Source organism: Capsicum annuum, chromosome 7 (genome assembly GCF_002878395.1).
Source record: "Capsicum annuum cultivar UCD-10X-F1 chromosome 7, UCD10Xv1.1, whole genome shotgun sequence".
NCBI classification, from domain to species: domain Eukaryota; kingdom Viridiplantae; phylum Streptophyta; class Magnoliopsida; order Solanales; family Solanaceae; genus Capsicum; species Capsicum annuum.
Window position 1 is genome coordinate 42,489,508 of NC_061117.1, and position 18,521 is coordinate 42,508,028.

The 18,521-nt window shown below is 35.9% G+C and overlaps 1 protein-coding gene across 5 annotated transcripts in view; it reads left to right on the plus strand.

Moving 5' to 3' along the window:
* The first annotated feature begins 7,104 nt into the window (after positions 1-7,104).
* The window catches only part of LOC107877811 (protein NRT1/ PTR FAMILY 8.1), a 33,076-nt gene continuing 21,659 nt past the window's right edge, over positions 7,105-18,521 (plus strand). For all 5 annotated transcript variants that reach the window (XM_016724553.2, XM_047393488.1, XM_047393489.1 and 2 more), the window contains exon 1: positions 7,105-7,302. The gene's annotated coding sequence lies outside the window, so the exon portion shown is untranslated. The remainder of the gene's footprint in view (positions 7,303-18,521) is intronic.

Sequence of the window (18,521 nt, forward strand, 5' to 3'; positions counted from 1 at the left end):
AATATTCAATATAGGCTCTCTTATAGAGTGGGGAAACACAGCTTATGGATAAACCTCAAAAGTAGGAGCTTCAGGTGGGGGTGGTGCTATAAAAACATAAACAGTGGGTAGAGCCGAGCATGTGGTAGCTTTGTGTTGAAGAGTGAGAAAATGAATATTGGAAGTGTTTGGATAGTGTTGACCTGGAGTAGATCCTGATGCATGTTGTAACGTGTCAACAATAATAGGAAACTATACATGTGACACTGGAGGCAAGCTAGAAAGATATTTTAGATTATCAGTGGGAAATGGAGGAGGCGGCAACCCATTAGCCCAAGCTTGATGCATTTCTATCATTTGCTGCCTTAATTTTCGAATCTCTTCATTAGCTTCTAAATTCTCATTCCCCTAACTCCTTATCTGATCAGTGACAACAAACTCGATATCCTTGTTGGCCATAACTTTCTCTGTGACTTGGTGCAATATAGAGGACCAGCCAAAATGCCACAAACCAATCACCTTAAACTAACTGAACAAGAGATAACAAATGTGTTAGAGTGCAACACTTTTTCAAAACTCTTTTGTTTAAAAGATAACCGAACCCTAGAAGGACGCCTACGTATCTCACTCCCGAAAGAGTAGAATCAGGTGTGCGTAGTTCGTGAAGTCTTGGCAAAATGGCCAATTAAACTCTTTTTCTTGAAACTTTAAGAAAAAAATACAAATTGTCAAAATAATTGACGAAAATCTTTTTGTGAATTTTTCAGGTTTAACCTCCCCATACAAAATGAAACCTACGATTACCAAAGAAAAATCTTTTTTTTTTAATTTTCGATTTTGAATTTCATACGAAAATGAAACTTGAACCTATTAAAGGAAAATATTTTTGTAGTTTTCTTTCGAAGATGCATATGACACCTACTCTAAATGAAGAGTGAAGAAAATCTTTTTGAATTTTTCAGATTCCTATACAAAATAAAACCTATTATTACCAAAGAAAAATCTTTTTGGGTTTTCAATTTTGAATTTCATACGAAAATGAAACTTGAAACTATTCATGAAATTTTTTTTGTGGTTTTATTTTAAAGATGTATAGGAAACACCTACTCTATATGAAGAGTGAAGAATTTTTTTTTGAATTTTTCAAATATGATCCCCGAACCCACAATAGGATGCCTACGTATCTCACTCCCGAGAGAAGAGAATCAGGGGTGCGTAGTTCATCCAGATTGGAAAATTAAGGATTAAACAACTGACTAAACCCTGATTTAAGAGACACGACAAAAGACAGACGATGAAAAACATCAATAAAATCTTTTTTGGAGTTTTCAATTTGACACTTCACATAAAAATGACACCAACAACTGTGAAAGAAAAAATCTTTTTTGTTATTTTCGCTATATGAAATGAACAAAACTTCTACCATCTTTTTGCATTTTCTTTTATAAAAACCTCCTATTGTGAAAAAAACTTTTTGGCTTTTCAAATTGTGAATGCTTACTAAAGAAACAAAAGGAAAATCTTTTTGATGTTTTTTTTTTTTTTTTTTTGACAAATGAGTACAAAAGGTAAACAAAATCTTTTGAATTTTTGTTAGTTTGAGAAAATAAATACAAAAGGTAAAAAAAAATCTTTTTTTGAATTTATGGGTTGTGAAGAACAAAAGCCATAAAGAACTCTAAACATAAACTGCGAAACTCTTTTTTTCTTTTCTTTTTCCCTTGCCTAAACACACGCTTATTTAATTCTAACATATGTGTTTTCCTAAATCAGTCCGAAAAATGACCACATTACCCTCAGAGATGCAACATTTAGCATGTAGGGATGCTTTAGAGGTGAGTCTCCTACAAAGGACCAAGTGAGCCCCGCTAGGTCTCAATATGATGCACATAAGCATGACCTAAAGGCTGACCTACGTTAGGGTTCACTAACAAGGCTGTTCGGAGGAACATATGGTCGATAATGGCTGCTTTGATTTCCACCTACTCCATACAACCGACGGCTCCCCCTCCTAAAATAAGGGTGACTTAACTAGAGGTCGTGTACAACACATGTACTACGAACTTATTGCAGAAAGAATGACTCGGGTCATGCACATGATGCCAGCTATAAAACGGCAACACATAAGATAAAAACTATAAACAAAGAGCACGTAGGCACTCAATAGTGATAAACAATAACACAAAATAATACAAACAAAATGTCTATACACCTATAGTGCCAAACTAAGCCGATATAACTCCAAAATAAGCTCGAATTCTGAAAATTCCTCGGCAAAGTCGCTAAAGCCGTCACACCTTTTTTTAACTCCCAAAAGATTATGGATTTTAAAGTTTGAAAAGGGTTTTTATTATTAAAGTGACAAAACAAAGATTTATTTTGAAAAGGATTATTTTCATTTAAACTTAGAGTCGCCACTTGACATAATTGGGTGTGCCAAGTCACCTTTGGAAATCCTTTTAAAAAAGGTTTTGACTATAAACTGATCCGCAAACAGAAATTCCGACTAAGAAATTCTGTTAACCGAGGAAAAGGTGTTAGGAACCCCTCGGTTCCGAGGTTTGACCACTGTCGCTTGGTGGAGCGTATCGGCTAATTTAACATTATAAATGTATAAGCCACACAGAGCATGCAAAAACAATCAATCAAAACAAACAAAACAAATACAAAATATAATGTCCAGTCCAATTATTACAACCCAAAATAAAAAGGTACTGAAAATTAAACCTACACTAATCCTAAACTACGCTCCAATACTTTACCCGATGCCTCGGGCCTTGATCACGAGCCTCCTTTGTGTACATGATACGTCGGGGTATTCTCCGGTAAATAAGTACAAATGACCTTGGGGCGTTCCCCGGCTAAATGAATACACTTTCAATTTTGTGCATTAAAATAGAAAAAACCATTCAACAAGACATTCACACATTCAACAAATCACCATTTTTCATTTCTACAATTGACCTACCCAATCTTACCGTTTTCCTATCCCGTTCGACCTATCATAATACTATCGATTTCAACAACATTCATACTTATTCTGAATTAAACCGCTAACAATGAATCAAAATAAATATGCCTTCACTTTTATCAATTTCAATCCCTCGAATCGATTAACCAATGATTAACACATGTTTCGATTACCAATTCAAGTTTTCAAGCTCAAATCCAACATCCACCAATACACAATCAAGATTCAAACACACCGAACACACAAATCATTCACGATTACGTATAATTAAAGATAAAGACGATAGAATTGGACCTTAATGTCGCTTTCAAAATTGAAATATTAGTTCGATTAAACCCGATAGAGTCTGCGTCCGAACATCCCGAGTAGAACCTCAATCAATGAACTCCAACCGAAAAACTCGAAATATGGCATGAACAAGAAATCTCCCAACAGTAATGAACACCCAAAACTCGAATCCGCAAGAAAACAAAAAAAACACGTATGGTTATAGCTCCGTCGAGCTCAGACGACGACGAGAATCGTCATCGCAGATCGAATTCGAGCGAATCTCGGTGTTTCTGACTAGATATACTCAAAAATCAAGAACAATAGAGGGATTTTTGGGGATTTTATACTGGTCGACCAAATCAATATGCGGAAAATTGATTCCGGTGACAGCTCCGCCAGTAAACCTCGATAGTGACCGAATTCTCACCGGTTCACTGTTCCAATTGAAAATCAATGGTTTCAATCCATTTTTGCTCCTTTTTCTCACTACTTTGACCCTCTCGAGCTCTATCTCTCTCGATCTTCTCTATTTTTCAATCTTTCTCTTCCTTCTCTTCAATTTTTCGGTGGGTGTGTTGTGCGCCAATGAGTATATCAGTGGAAGTGACTGTGAGTGTATGCGTATATATTCTGTGAGGCATGATAATGAGTGAGAGTGAACTGATTGTTGATCTTCTTTGGTGTAGTGTGTATATTGGTGAATAAGAAGCAAAAATGGAAGTCTCCGTTGCTCCTCTAGTGTAATATGCGTTTATGGAGTGGAGAATGTGTTTTCCTCCCTTTTTCTCAATGGATATGAATGTGTATATGTATTATCTGTGAGAGTGAGGCGGTGAGGAGTGCGTGATGGTCTGTGTATTTGGTTATTTGTGTGTGGGGGTAGGGTAGGATAGTGGTTGAGATAAGGTTTGTTAGGATAAGAAAATATTAGGGATTTATTAAAATTTTATTATTTTTGTATTTTTGTGGGGTATAATCACATGGGTGAGGATATATTATAACGTGAGATAAAAATGAATACATTGGGCTTTGGGAGGGACAAAATTAGGTGTCTACAACAAGTTGGTGTCACTAATTTGTGTGTTCTTCATATAGATGAAATGTTTATTATTATACTCATTATTCATTTATAAATCTCTAATTTCGATTAATATTGTAGAATCATCAACTTTTAATGGAGTTTGATACATTTTAAATTATAGTAGCATGAACTGAATATTGGTTAGATAAATTTTAAATTTTTCTTTAATTTCTTGCAAGATTGATTTATGCACGAAAGGCTTATTGATTTGGTGCTATCTATCTATCTATCTATCTATCATGTTTGATGTTTTGTGAAAAATGAATCAAACAAAGAAGAAGACGAAGCAGTTGTTATCTAAATAAGTCATTAAGATCACTCAACGTGTGCTAAAAAATATTAACGATTTATTAATAAGGTTCATTCCTTTAACAATACATGCATATTTCTCTATGCAGTTTTTTTTTTTGGGCCAATTTGCCATATTTGATGAAGTTTGAATTCAAGTATCTCTAAAATCACACTAATATTGATTACACTATCACACATAATTTATAGGGCATAATCACATAAAAAGGTGTAGAGAGAAAAAATTAGAGAGAACATCTTCTGCATCTTTTTATAACCGCCATAATTTTAATTTTATGATGTTTGTTTGTATTGCACATATCATTAGAAAAAATTATTGAATAGGACAAAAAATTACATAAATAGCAAAATGATGGTCATGTCTATCGTATTCAATAATTTTGACGTAGGTTAATACCTTCCCATTAGCATTATCGTGCACTTTAGTCTGTCCTCTATTCTCCAAATATCAGTTTTAGATAACATATATTTTGTGTACAAATCAATAGACATGTAGTAATGCGGCGATGCGTTAAAAAAGAAAAAGGGCTTGAATTGATCTGAGGTTAGGTTGAAAAGTAAATGTTTTTCTGATTGAGGTAAAGACTGAGTAGTTGAATACATTTGCATGTTTTTCCTAATAATTTACACACTAAATTTAAATATATGAATCAATTACTCATTGACGTTATTCCTATAGAATAAGAGTCTGAATTATTTTAGTAGTAGTAATAAGCATTTTATTATTATATATTTGGATGAACTTAAACGACTTATTAAATCAAAAAGTTAACAACATATTGTCAAAAAAAATTGTTCGCTATAAATAATTTAGCGATAATTAATGATGAATTTCATAAATAATTTTAATTTCTTATTTAGAATGTAAAAAAAGTAATAACCTAATGTAATGGCCAAAGATGTGTACATATAATTGTAATCTTAAAATTTTGGATACAATTTTCTTTTTAGTAATATGTCATCTTTTTCATGTGATAATTTATTATCCTATAAGAGTAGATTTTATAATTGTGTTAAGGAAAATAATTTTTCATTAACTTTTAATTAATAGAATCAATAACACTAAAATTTAGAACTATAAAAATACAATAACAGTGGAAACATATAAGAAGAGAGACCAAACATACTAGTTATTTAGATATTTATGCTTTGAATTGATTTTAAAAATTAAATAAATAAGTTATAATGCAAAATATTTATCATAAATTCAAATAATGAAAGAATTCGAGCATAGAATACAAATTATTTATTGGTGATGGACTTTTATATGTACATATTTATATTATTATACGGAATGATTGAAATTTCTCTTTTAATCATTAGGGAGAGCACTAAAAGCAATTTGGATAACAAGAAAAAAGTTAATAAGCAATATCATTTTTCATAACTATCTTCACTATTTAAGTACGTCCACAATAATTAAGTTTGTGTCGCACCCTCTTATTGTATATTAGCCTTGAAAGTATAAAAATATATTTGCTTGAAAGAAATAATTAATAATGAATCAGTAACAGTTATACATATCATAAGAAATGAGCAATATGTCACTCATAATTGATATATATTTATTTGTATTATATTTTTCTATTTTTTTCTTTAAAATATTCACACAATGCTCGAATGCGTATACTAAAATGTATAATATTTTAGGGGGATGACTATAAAAGAAAAATATATCATATAAATTTGGATAAAGGAAATACAACATTAAAGTCCAAAATTAATTTTAAAATACGAGAAGTGAAGTTTCAAGGATGATGAAGAAGATATTATATATGTTCTAAACATTTCAGAGAAAATTATACACTACTCCAACTTTATATTTATTTGATAAAATATTATTTTTTGTCGCATTTTCTTCGAAAACAAGACAACTAATTATATTTTTTGAAAATATTTTTTTTCAATTTACAATACACTGACAATAGTAATTAAGATTTGAGCTGTATTTCATATTCAGTTTTCTATCTGTAAGATTTAAAAAAATTATGTTGTATTTGAAGAAATTAACAGTATTGAAGTAATAAATATTAAATACTATATATATTCCATACAAAATAGTTTTTATTAACAATGATTTATGAAAAAATTTGAAAATAAATACGTATAATATAAAATATATATTTTGTATACACATATTTGTGTTATTTATTTTTGATCTTTTAAGTTTGAAATAATCTGCACATCATGCGGAAACGAATGCTAGTTGTTGATTTAAAATAAAGGAAATTTTAATTAAAAAATAATCTAATAAGTGGCAAAAAGAAATCAAGTGCAATAATCTTAATAAGAAGAATAAGAGCAAAAACAAAAATATACATATAAAAAAATCACTATCATTTACTATGTGTAATAATTTTATTTGACCATAAAAATTAGAATACCAAAAATGTCCTGTGAGGACCAAAATACATCGTTCCACAGGACCAAAAACGTCGTGTGGACAGATGAAACGACACCGTAGCCATCACCTATATCAGTCTTCAAAATTTGCAAAAACCCAAAACTTGTTGCATTGTCTCCTACCTTCATACCTCAGACAAACTTCTCAAAAATCGGGGTTTTCTTCACAATAAACACGCATGGTACACCATTTGTCTCTCTCTATCTACCCACGTATCACTGTATCTATATACAAAGACGATAATGCTGATTCAGTTTTCGGAGAATCCTACATTTCCTTGCGCCAAAGGTAACCTCAATTTTACTCTCTTTTTCATAATCACTTTCATATATGTGAAGCACTCATTTGAGTGTATTACTTAAAGCTAGCTTTTCTATGTAGAAGGGTTTAATTCTAATTTTATCTAAAATACTACTACCCGTTTTTCATTTTACTTTGCCCTTGACTTGGCACACCACTTAAAAAAACTTTAGTTAGAGGTATATTTTATTAAATTAACCTTATTATAATGCTTTGGAATTCTAAACTTGACTAGTACTATGTTATGTGGTTAATTAATAATAAGGGTAGAAAGGGAAAAAGTAAAATATAATAAAATTTCCATCCAAGGTGTGGCTAGTAGGTAATGAAGTGGGTTGGCCTGACATTTCAGAATCAAATCCTAGCAGAGACAAAAAATACTAGGTGGTTCTTCCTATCTTATCTCGTAGCCTTGATGGACATAGTTACCTTACCTGATATGTTGTTGGTGGGAGATGACAGGTACTTCATGAATTTAGGTATTCGACGATTATAAAAAAAATAATATAAAATTCTCTTATTTCATAAATTGAACAAGTAAATTGAAACAACTATTTTTAGTATGAGTACTAAGTAATATGAAATGGAGGGAGTACTTCGTCTGTCCATCTTTACATGTCGTGTGTGTATATATATATATTAAAAATAGTTATCCAACTTTACTTGTTCAGTTTGGAAAACCAAGAGATAGTTTGTCATTTTGTGTCTATTTTACCCTTGTTATTAAATATTATTTATATCTAGCATTATAGATGACTTATAATAATTAATAGGGCGATATAGTAAATTTTCCCCTTTTAGTTGTTTCTTAAGGGGTGTACCTAGTCAAACATCATCAAGTAAAGATGGACTAAGGGATTAATGTTTACAGACATGGGTAATTTGTTTTTGAGATATTTCTAAACTTTTGGTATGTGTTAAGAGTTCGATGTGGAATTTAAAGGGAATGTACTAGTCTCGGATAATCCTTACCTCATGAGTTAGCTATTGGGATTGATTTAGGTTCATTCTTTACTATGATATTAGTCATATCCATCTCTATTTTTGGGTTTATCTAGGTCCCATATTATATTGAACTCAACCTTCAACGAAGTGCATCATTTAACCTTCTTATAGTATAAGTGTCAGCAAATAATACTATACCAATTTTAGAAAATATATACATAAAATACTTAGTTTTATGAAGAGATCACAAGTTCACGTGCCCCATAATTTAGGCTACAAATTCACCATGGGGAGGGGAAGGGAGACAGTAGGAGAAAAATGTTGTAACTTTTCTTTACTTTTTCTCATGTTCTTTAAAAGAGTGTGTCTTATTCTCTATGCTGGGTGGCTTTGGAAGGAAGTAATAATACTAGTTCGAGTTTGTATGGGGCGCAAATATGAGCGCCCCCCCTGCATAGTTAAAGGTCATTTTGAGCGAAAACAGACTACTTTGTGAGAATCTTATGTATCTATTGGCGAAGTGTAACTATCTCATGAAAAAGCTTAAGTTGTTAGAAAGAACAAATTTTATTTACTAATTATGTTTTCAACACCCCTCATGTGCGAGCATGATTCCTTTTCATGATCCATGCACATGCTTTTTGATAATGCGTGGTAGGGAGACTCAAATCATCACCTCTATCTTATCCGATACCATGTTCAATTGTTTGACAATCTTCTCTAAGAGTTAGTTAAGATGTTAGATAAATAATGCTTTATTTACTTATATTATTTAAAAGAACATAATTGTTAGGAAAAACACCAGTTCTTACAAAAGTATTATAACAACTAGAATAAGTGAAAATTATGACATATTGCAAAGTCAGATTAAAAAAACGTTTTAAATTTGTGATTCAGGTGCAGTCATGGAGTTTAAGCTTTTAGTACAAGTGTAGTGACTATACTAAAGTGATAGGTTTTTATTTCTATTTCCGTCCAAATTTCCTTAGCAATTAATATATCTCATTGACAACTACGTTTTTATTTGGCTTTATGCATAGTTAGCCCCTTAAACTTACTAGGATATATCGTTTCGACACTCGAATTAAGTCTTGTTTCAATTGAACACATTAACTCCTAATAAAGTGTTTCAATTAAACACTTCGATTCAACAACAACAACAACTTGCCTAGTTTTTTCCCACAAATGGGCTCTGGGGAGGGTGAAGTGTACGTAGTCTGTACCACTACATCAGATTGAGGTAGAGAGGCTTTTTCCGATAGCCTCCCATCTCAACACACTTCGATTCAAATTTTGAAAAAACTTTTGTGTATGTTTTCATTCATATATTAGACAGTTAAGTTAACCAAATAAAATATGTCATCTATTTGAATTATAAATATCAACCTCAATTAGAGACATTAGAAAATATCTGGGGTTTTATGGCTTATTGAGGTGGACGTATGTAATTAAAACAACAACTACAACATACCCAGTGTATTCCCACAAAGTGGGGTCTAGGAAGGGTAAAATGTACACAGTCCATACCACTACCTCAGATGAAGTAGAGATGTTGTTTCCGATAGACCCCCGGCTTAAGACATATAACAGTATACCAAACAAATAACATCAAAGCCCACAACCAGATGGGATAATACACTGCTAGATAATAAAGTAAATAAGACACCCACAAAGTACTACTATTAACTATTCATCCAAAATCATAGACATCACCGAAACACCACGAACAAGAAACTCTAGGCATAGATACAAACAAAACATTCTTCCTTACTATAACAGCGAAACTCCTACCCACTGACCCTCTACCCTAATCCGAGTCCTCTACACCTTCCTATCAAGGGTCATGTCCTCCGTAAGGTATAACTACTCCATATTATGCCTAATCACCTCCTTCCAATGTTTCTTTGACCTACTTGTACCCCGTCTAAAACCAACCATTCATAGTCAGCCTCTCATACCTCCGTACTGGAGCATCCGCGCCCCTCATCACATGCCCGAACCATCGCAACCTCACTTCCCGCATCTCGTCCTTTACTAAAGCCATCCCCATCTTCTCCCGGATAATCTCATTTTTAACCCTATCACTGCTGGTAAGTCCACACATCCATCACAATATCCTCATTTTTGCCACCTTCAACTTTTGGATGTTGGAGTTCTTAACTGGCCAACACTTCGCTCCATATAACATAGCTGGTTGAACTGCCACTCTGTAGAACTTACCTTTAAGCTTTGGAGGCACCTTATCGCACAAGACCCCCGAAGCAAGCCTCCATTTCAACCACCCTGCATCAATATCGTGTGTGACATCCCTGTCAATCTCACCATTCCCTTGAATCATAGACCCAAGATACTTGAAACTCTCCCTTTTCTGAATGACCTGAGAATCCAGCTTCACTACCACGTCAACCTCATGCTACACACTAGACTTACATTCCAAACATTCCGTCTTGATCCTACTCAACCTAAATCCCTTAGACGCAAGGTCTGTCTCCAAACCTCCAACTTATCATTTCACTCCTCCTCGAGTCTCGTCAATCAGTACAACATCATCAGCAAATAACATACACATTAACTTTAATTATCATTAATGTATATAATTTAAAAAAAATGACATATCTTATGTGGTTAACTTAACTACCTTGTCGACGAATGTGAACAAACCAATTTTTTTTCTTTCAAAATTTGAACCGAAATCGTCTAATTGGAACACATTAGGAGTTAAGGTGTTTAATTGAAACATGACTTAGTTCGAGTGTCTAAACAGAATATTCTGACTAGTTTAAGAGGCTAGTTATGTATAAGCCTTTTCATTATTTATTGCGATCTTTTCAGCGTAGGACCTATGCATGATAAGGTACACGCTTTAGTGGCAATTAGTGCCTGCACTGAAGTTTCGCCTGAGCGAGACACAGTGTCCAGCTGCACAACACCTAGCATCAAGGTTTAATGTAGCAACAATGTTTATTTGACCTTAGAGTTGAGTTCCCAATATTCTTCAAGCAAGTCAAACGAGGAACTTATTGGAAGAATAATATTTTTAATGTCGTAAGCAATTAGAGTTGACCTTGATATTGAATCTTGAAAAGCTCTGTAAATATGTAAGCATGATTAATGACCATATCGAATCTTCTCAAGGAGAATGAACTTTATCTTAATATGACCAAATTTTACTACAAAAATGTTAATTTGGAAGTTTGTCTAGCTTCTTTGAACTTTTCTCTCCAAGTTTCGTCTTTTGGTAATTCTTGTTGATTTTTTGGTCCATTGTTCCTAAGTTGGGTGAGCATTGATTATGAAAAGGTCTTATCCCCATCAATTTTAGACATGGACCAATTATTTCGTCATATATCCATCTACTTCACATTATCGAAATGATCATTGAATAACTTGGACATAATTATGTGGATGTATTTGTTTAAAGATAAACAGATTTAAAGCTTTTTCATAAGGTATTCAAGACGTTGTTTCCCTACTTAAAGCTTCTCTTACTAGTTCAGCAGATGAGAAGTTAATTCTAGTAATCCCAAATGATCTTATTAAATGTGGAGGACTTATCTTGGTAGAGGCTAGTTATTAGTGGCTTTGACTCGAGTAGAGCTTATGAGTCTGTTACCAAGAAAAAAGTGATATGTGAGATTTGGTGATAGCTAAATAAAAAAAGAACAATTGACAATCCTACAAAAAAAAGGATACTATGACCAACACAATCTAGATAAAGCATTCGAATAGTTCATTACATTAAGTTGGTAAAAAGGTTCAGTAGCGATCCCCCGGCAGCAGGTCGACGCGGGGCTTGGTTGCCGGCTTGGTCTACAAGTGAAATCTGGTGACTTCTAACCTTTGCTTATTTCATTCTTCATTCTGCATTCTTTCATTCTTCGTATTATACTAGTAATTGAGTATAGTTTGGTTGCTGGAATATTTCCTTGAATTGGTGTGAGCCTTGTATTAATTGCTGCTGCTTTACTATTACCATCGTTTATGTCTTTATATCTTTATATTATCTTTATATTCTCTTATACTTTCGCCTAGTTGTGGCTGTGGGCAGTAATGGGTGGATAGGGTCATGTCCGAGGGGGTTGGGGCGGGGGGCAGTGGTGGGGGCGGGGGATGAGGAAAGGGCGGGAGGGGGAGGGAGGCCAAGGTTTGGCCGCGGGGGAAGTAGTGGAGGGCGTGCGGGTAGTGAAGGTAGGCTGAGGGTTGGGTCTTGGAATATAGGGACCCTGCAGGGCAAGTCCATAGAGCTTGTGAAGACCCTTAGGAAGAGAAGGATCAATATTGCGTGTGTTCAGGAGACCAAGTGGGTAGGGTCTAAGGCTAGGGATGTGGATGGTTACAAGCTGTGGTACTCTGGGAGCGAGAGGCGTCGGAATGGAGTTGGCATCTTAGTGGATGAAGAGCTTAGAGGTCAGGTAGTAGAGGTGAAGAGGATCAATGATAGGTTGATGACTATTAAGTTGGTCATTCGGGGGTTTACCCTGAACGTGTGTAGTGCCTATGCACCGCAAGTGGGATCGGAGAGGGAGGAGAAGATGCGGTTTTGGGAGGCCTTGGAGGAGGTGGTGAGAGGCGTGCCAAGCTCGGAGAAGATTGTTGTAGCAGGAGATTTCAACGGGCACATCGGGGCGCTATCGGGAGGCTTTGGTGATGTGCATGGTGGTTTTGGTTTTGGGGAGAGAAATGAGGAGGGGGCTACCCTACTGGAGTTTGCGAGGTCCTTTGGGCTGGTGGTGGTGAACTCGGGCTTCCCGAAGAAGGACGAGCACCTGATCACCTTTCGGAGCGCGGTAGCCAGGACCCAGATTGACTTTGTGTTGCTTAGGAAAAGGGATAGGGCGTGGTGTAAGGATTGTAAGGTCATCCCGAGTGAGAACCTTTCGACCCAACATAGGCTCTTGGTTATGGATTTGGGTATAAAGAAGAATAGAAAGAGGAGAAGTAGGGAGTGTAGACCTAGAATTAAGTGGGGCGGCTTGACGCCAGTGAAGGCGTGGGAGATAGGGGAGAAGTTGGCAGGAATGGGGGTGTGGGAGTGTAGGGGAGACGTGGATAGTATGTGGGATAGGGCGGCTAGGTGCATCAGGGAGAATGCGAGTGAGGTGTTGGGGGTTTCTAGGGGCCGGGCCGGGCACCATCAGGGGGATTGGTGGTGGAATGAAGAGGTGGAGAAGAAAGTGGGGACCAAGAAAGGGGCGTATGCCAAGTTGGTGGAGAGTAAGGACGAAGAGGAGAAACGGGTAAACAGGAAAGAGTACAAGCTAGCGAGGAAGGAGGCTAAGTCAGCAGTCACGGCAGCTAAGACGGCCGCCTTTGAGAGCCTGTATGCAGGGTTACAGGGGAAGGGAGGGGAGAAAAAGTTATTTAGACTCGCTAAGGCTAGGGAGAGGAAGGGTCGTGACCTCGATCAGGTGAGGTGCATTAAGGGGGAGGACGGTAGAGTGTTGGTGGAAGACGGCCACATTAAGAATAGATGGCAGTCGTACTTTCATAGGCTCTTGAATGACGAAGGGGATAGAGCTATTGTGTTAGGGGAACTGGAGCACTCAGAGGAGTGTCGGGATTTTAGCTATTGTAGACGTTTTAAGGTAGAAGAGGTTAGACAGGCTGTTCGCAGAATGCGAAGGGGTAGGGCTCCGGGGCCGGATGAGATACCGGCCGAGTTTTGGAAGTTCGTTGGAGAGGCTGGTCTGAGGTGGTTGACGGGATTGTTTAATGAAATCTTCAAGACGGCAAAGATGCCCGAGGCTTGGAGGTGGAGCACCATGATACCTCTCTATAAGAATAAGGGGGACATCCAGAGTTGCAACAACTATAGGGGTATTAAGTTATTGAGTCACTCTATGAAAATCTGGGAGAGAGTGGTCGAGGTGAGGCTGAGACGGATAGTGTCTATTTCAGAAAACCAGTTTGGATTTATGCCTGGCCGCTCGACGACGGAGGCAATTCACCTGGTACGGAGGTTGGTGGAACAGTATAGGGAGAGGAAGAAGGACCTGCACATGGTGTTTATCGACCTGGAGAAGGCCTACGACAAAGTCCCTAGGGAGGTGCTTTGGAGATGCTTGGAGGTGAGGGGAGTACCGCTGGCATATATCAGAGCAATCAAGGATATGTATGATGGAGCGAAAACTAAGGTGAGGACGGCGGGAGGAGACTCAGAACATTTCACGGTCCGGACAGGGTTGCATCAGGGATCTACTCTTAGTCCCTTTTTGTTTGCAGTGGTAATGGATGTGTTGACGCGGCGTATTCAAGGGGAGGTGCCGTGGTGTATGCTTTTTGCAGACGATGTAGTTCTGATAGCTGAGACCCGATAGGGTGTGAGCGACAAATTAGAGGTGTGGAGGCAAACCCTTGAGTATAAAGGGTTCAGGGTGAGCAGAAGCAAGACAGAGTATGTGGAATGCAAGTTTAATGACATGAGGAGGGAGAACGAGGTAGTAGTGAAGCTGGAATCACAGGAGGTAGGTAAGAGGGAGAGTTTCAAGTATCTCGGGTCCGTGATCCAGAGTAACGGTGAGATTGATGAGGATGTCTCGCACCGTATTGGGGCGGGATGGATGAAGTGGAAGCTCGCGTCGGGGGTGCTGTGTGATAAGAAGGTGCCGCCTAAGCTTAAAGGCAAATTCTACAGGGCGGTAGTCCGTCCGGCCATGTTGTATGGAGCGGAGTGTTGGCCAGTGAAGAACTCCCACATCCAAAAGATGAGGGTGGCAGAAATGCGGATGTTGCGCTGGATGTGTGGGCTGACTAGAGGGGATAGAGTTCGGAATGAGAACATCCGGGAGAAGGTTGGTGTGACACCAGTGGAGTGCAAGATGCGGGAAGCCCGATTGAGATGGTTCGGACACGTGAAGAGGAGGGGCATGGATGCCCCGGTCCGTAGGTGTGAGAGGCTAGCGTTGGATGGGTTTAAGCGGGGTAGGGGTAGGCCGAAGAAGTACTGGGGTGAGGTGATTAGGCGAGACATGGAGCAGTTACAGCTCACCGAGGACATGACCCTAAATAGGAAGGTCTGGAGGACGCGAATCAGGGCAGAGGACTAGGGCCAGCCTGAGTCGCTAGTGTAGGGAACTACTTGGTGGGGTTTATGCATGTTAGGAGCCCGTGTCCCATGTTTTATTATGGATCTGTGTGTTTTCCTTTGTTTTAGATTACTTATGGGTGCCGTATTTATGTTATGTAATCTTGTAACCTTGTGCTGTGCTTTACTATGTGTTTGTGTGGTACCGCGTGTCTTGAGCCGGGGGTCTATCGGAAACAGCCTTTCTACTTCTTCAGAGGTAGAGGTATGGACTGCGTACATCCTACCCCCCCAGACCCCACCAGGTGGGAATACACTGGGTTTGTTGTTGTTGTTGTTGTTGTTGTTGTTTGGCAAGTTTTTAGATTAATAGTTGTAATAATGAAAAAGTAGAAAATTTAGTAAAACATTACTATTAAAACACAAGTTTACTTATTGACTTGAATGGTTGGATGGAGAAGTTTCCATTCAAGGAAAGCTATTTTTAGATGGATCAAAAAAGAAAAATAGGTAAATATTATTAGACCAAAGAGAGTGCAAGTTGTGAAATTTTAATGATGTAACTTTGCATTGTTTAGCCGTAAATGAGCCTAGTTATTACCAAACTAGAACATCTATTTCCAAAAGGAACAGTTTACTTTGACACTTAGGGCCCGTTTGACCGTGAAAATAGTATTTGAAAAATGCAGTTTTTGTTTTTAAAATGAAAAATGATATTTGGAATTTGGATTTTTGTTTGTCCATGAAGACGAAGACAAATTGAAGTTGTTTTTGAATTTTGTGAGTGATTGTATTTTGAAATTTTTCAAATTTATATGGCCAAACATGATTTTCCCAATTCAACTCCAGAAAAGAGTAAAAATTGTTCATGGCCACACGCCCACATAGTTAACTAGATCACTATCTGTATCCGAACACGAGAAAAGTGATAGGGTTGTAAAATCTTTCTCTTAACCATCCTAGCCTCTTTAGCATACGGTGAAAAAGAAGAACAATGAATAAGAGAAGGACGATGGTCAGGGAGAAACGTTCGAGGAAGCAAGAGTTTGAATTTATTCAATTCCCTTCTCCACGGAGATCTAACCAAAATCAGATGCGCCGCAGGAGGGCATCTCACAAAATTATTTTGGTCTGATTACTTGTTTGATTTTGGATTTTGAGAACATGCTCCTTTTTGGATTTGATATATCTGGATACCTATTGATGAGTTAGATCCATGCATTGTTTTCTTTATTTAGCATCTTTTACTTGGTTTTCATGTCATGAACAAATCCAAATTTTGCACAAATGTCTCCTCGTCATTCACCGAGTCGTGCTTGGGATATAGAGAAGCAGAATCACTTAGCCGAAGGATTCTGCTTTAGGTGTAATGAGAAAATTGCACCAGGTACCGTTGTAAGACAACATTGCTCACTCTTATAAACAAATGACAATACTGAAGGTAATGTAAAGTGACATTACTGATGGGGATGCTAGGTACAACTGATATCTCATAGGTTTAAAGTTTGTAATCATCAATCAATAATTTAATACCGAAAAGAAGTTTGATATCTCATACCCTAGTATTATGCAACACACGGTATCTTAATGTAACGATCTTCATTGTTGATTTTTAATTTTTTGTGCATTTTGACTATTTTACCCCATCAAAATTATCCAAAATATATTTAAGGAACTTTTTTAAACTTAAATTCAAATATAAAGAAACATTTTTGTCACTTTCTCTACTCCTATATAAAATAAAAAGGAAAGAAAGAACAATTTTAAGGTCATCTCTAACAAAGCAGAGATATAACTTTGTGTGTCTGTCACGGAGTTCCCAATTGTGATTTCTTAATTCCCCATTTGGAATTAAGAACGCGAAGAATATAGAGATCGGACACTATTATGGCATCCTTCTGTATGAATCTTGGAAGGACATTTTCACTCGGCATATGTTTGATACGGAGATGTTTGTTTTTTTTTTTTACAAACTATGTTGTAGAAATAAATGAGTTTCGTATTTATTTTCTTATGTTTGATATGTAAATAAAAGGCATCATATATAAACATGATTCTAAACTTGACACCAAATTATAACTTTGACCTTAAACTTTGATAGTGCACAAATAGGACCTTTAACTATTCAAAACCTGAACAAATATGGCCTCCGATTTTGCAACCTCCATGCGTGAGTTTCACTTGCGTCTACATGGATATATAATCCAATCATATGGTGCCACGCCATTAAAAGGTTGACTGGGTGGACTTTTGATCTGAAACTTAAAACGACATCGTTTTGCTTCTATTAGTTAAAACGACGTCGTTTTGCTTATTATTATTATTATTATTATTATTATTATTACTATTATTATTATTATTATTAATATAATAATAATAATAACAATATTTTAATAAATTCTTCATCTGAATAACATTTTAATAACGTTAATATAATAACGTTTTAATAACGTTAAATTAATAGACTATTACTGTGCTTAACAACCTTTTATTAATAACGGTAATTTAATATACTACTACTACTATTGCCCTTAATAACGTTTTAATAACGTTAATTTAATAACATTTTAATAACGTTAATTTAATAATATTTTAATAACATTAATTTAATAACTTTATTTAATAATATTTTATTAAAATTATAATTTATTTATTTATTATTAGTGTAGTTTCATCTTTGAGATGAAAATAATAAAGAAATAATAGTGAAAAGTCATTTACATATATAAAAAAGAATTGGTAAGGGCATAATAGTTATTTTACCCTTTTTTTACTGTTGGAACGCTTAAATTTTTAGCCTGACGTGCCCAATTTTGCGTGTACAATACGTGTTTTGCCACATAGGACCAGAGGTCATATTTGTGCAGTTTTGAATAGTTAAAGGTCATATTTGTGCACTATTAAAATTTAAGGTCAAAGTTATAAATTGGTGTCAAATTTAGGATCATATTTATGTATCATGCCTAAATAAAAAAAAGGGGATCTTTCAGAAATAACAACACTTTGCTATAAAATCTCCTTCCGTAGTCATATTTTATATAATTACTATCTATAGTGGTTGTATTCGATTTGCAGCCGCTGGATTCACTTTTACTCAGTGGTCTGTGCTCATAAAAAACATAAATACACTACATATTTATTCTCATAAAAAATACTGTCATTATTTTTTTATATTTTTTCTTTTTCGTGTTTTCCCCATTTTTTCTTCTTCTTTTTTCTATTTTTTCTCATTTTTATT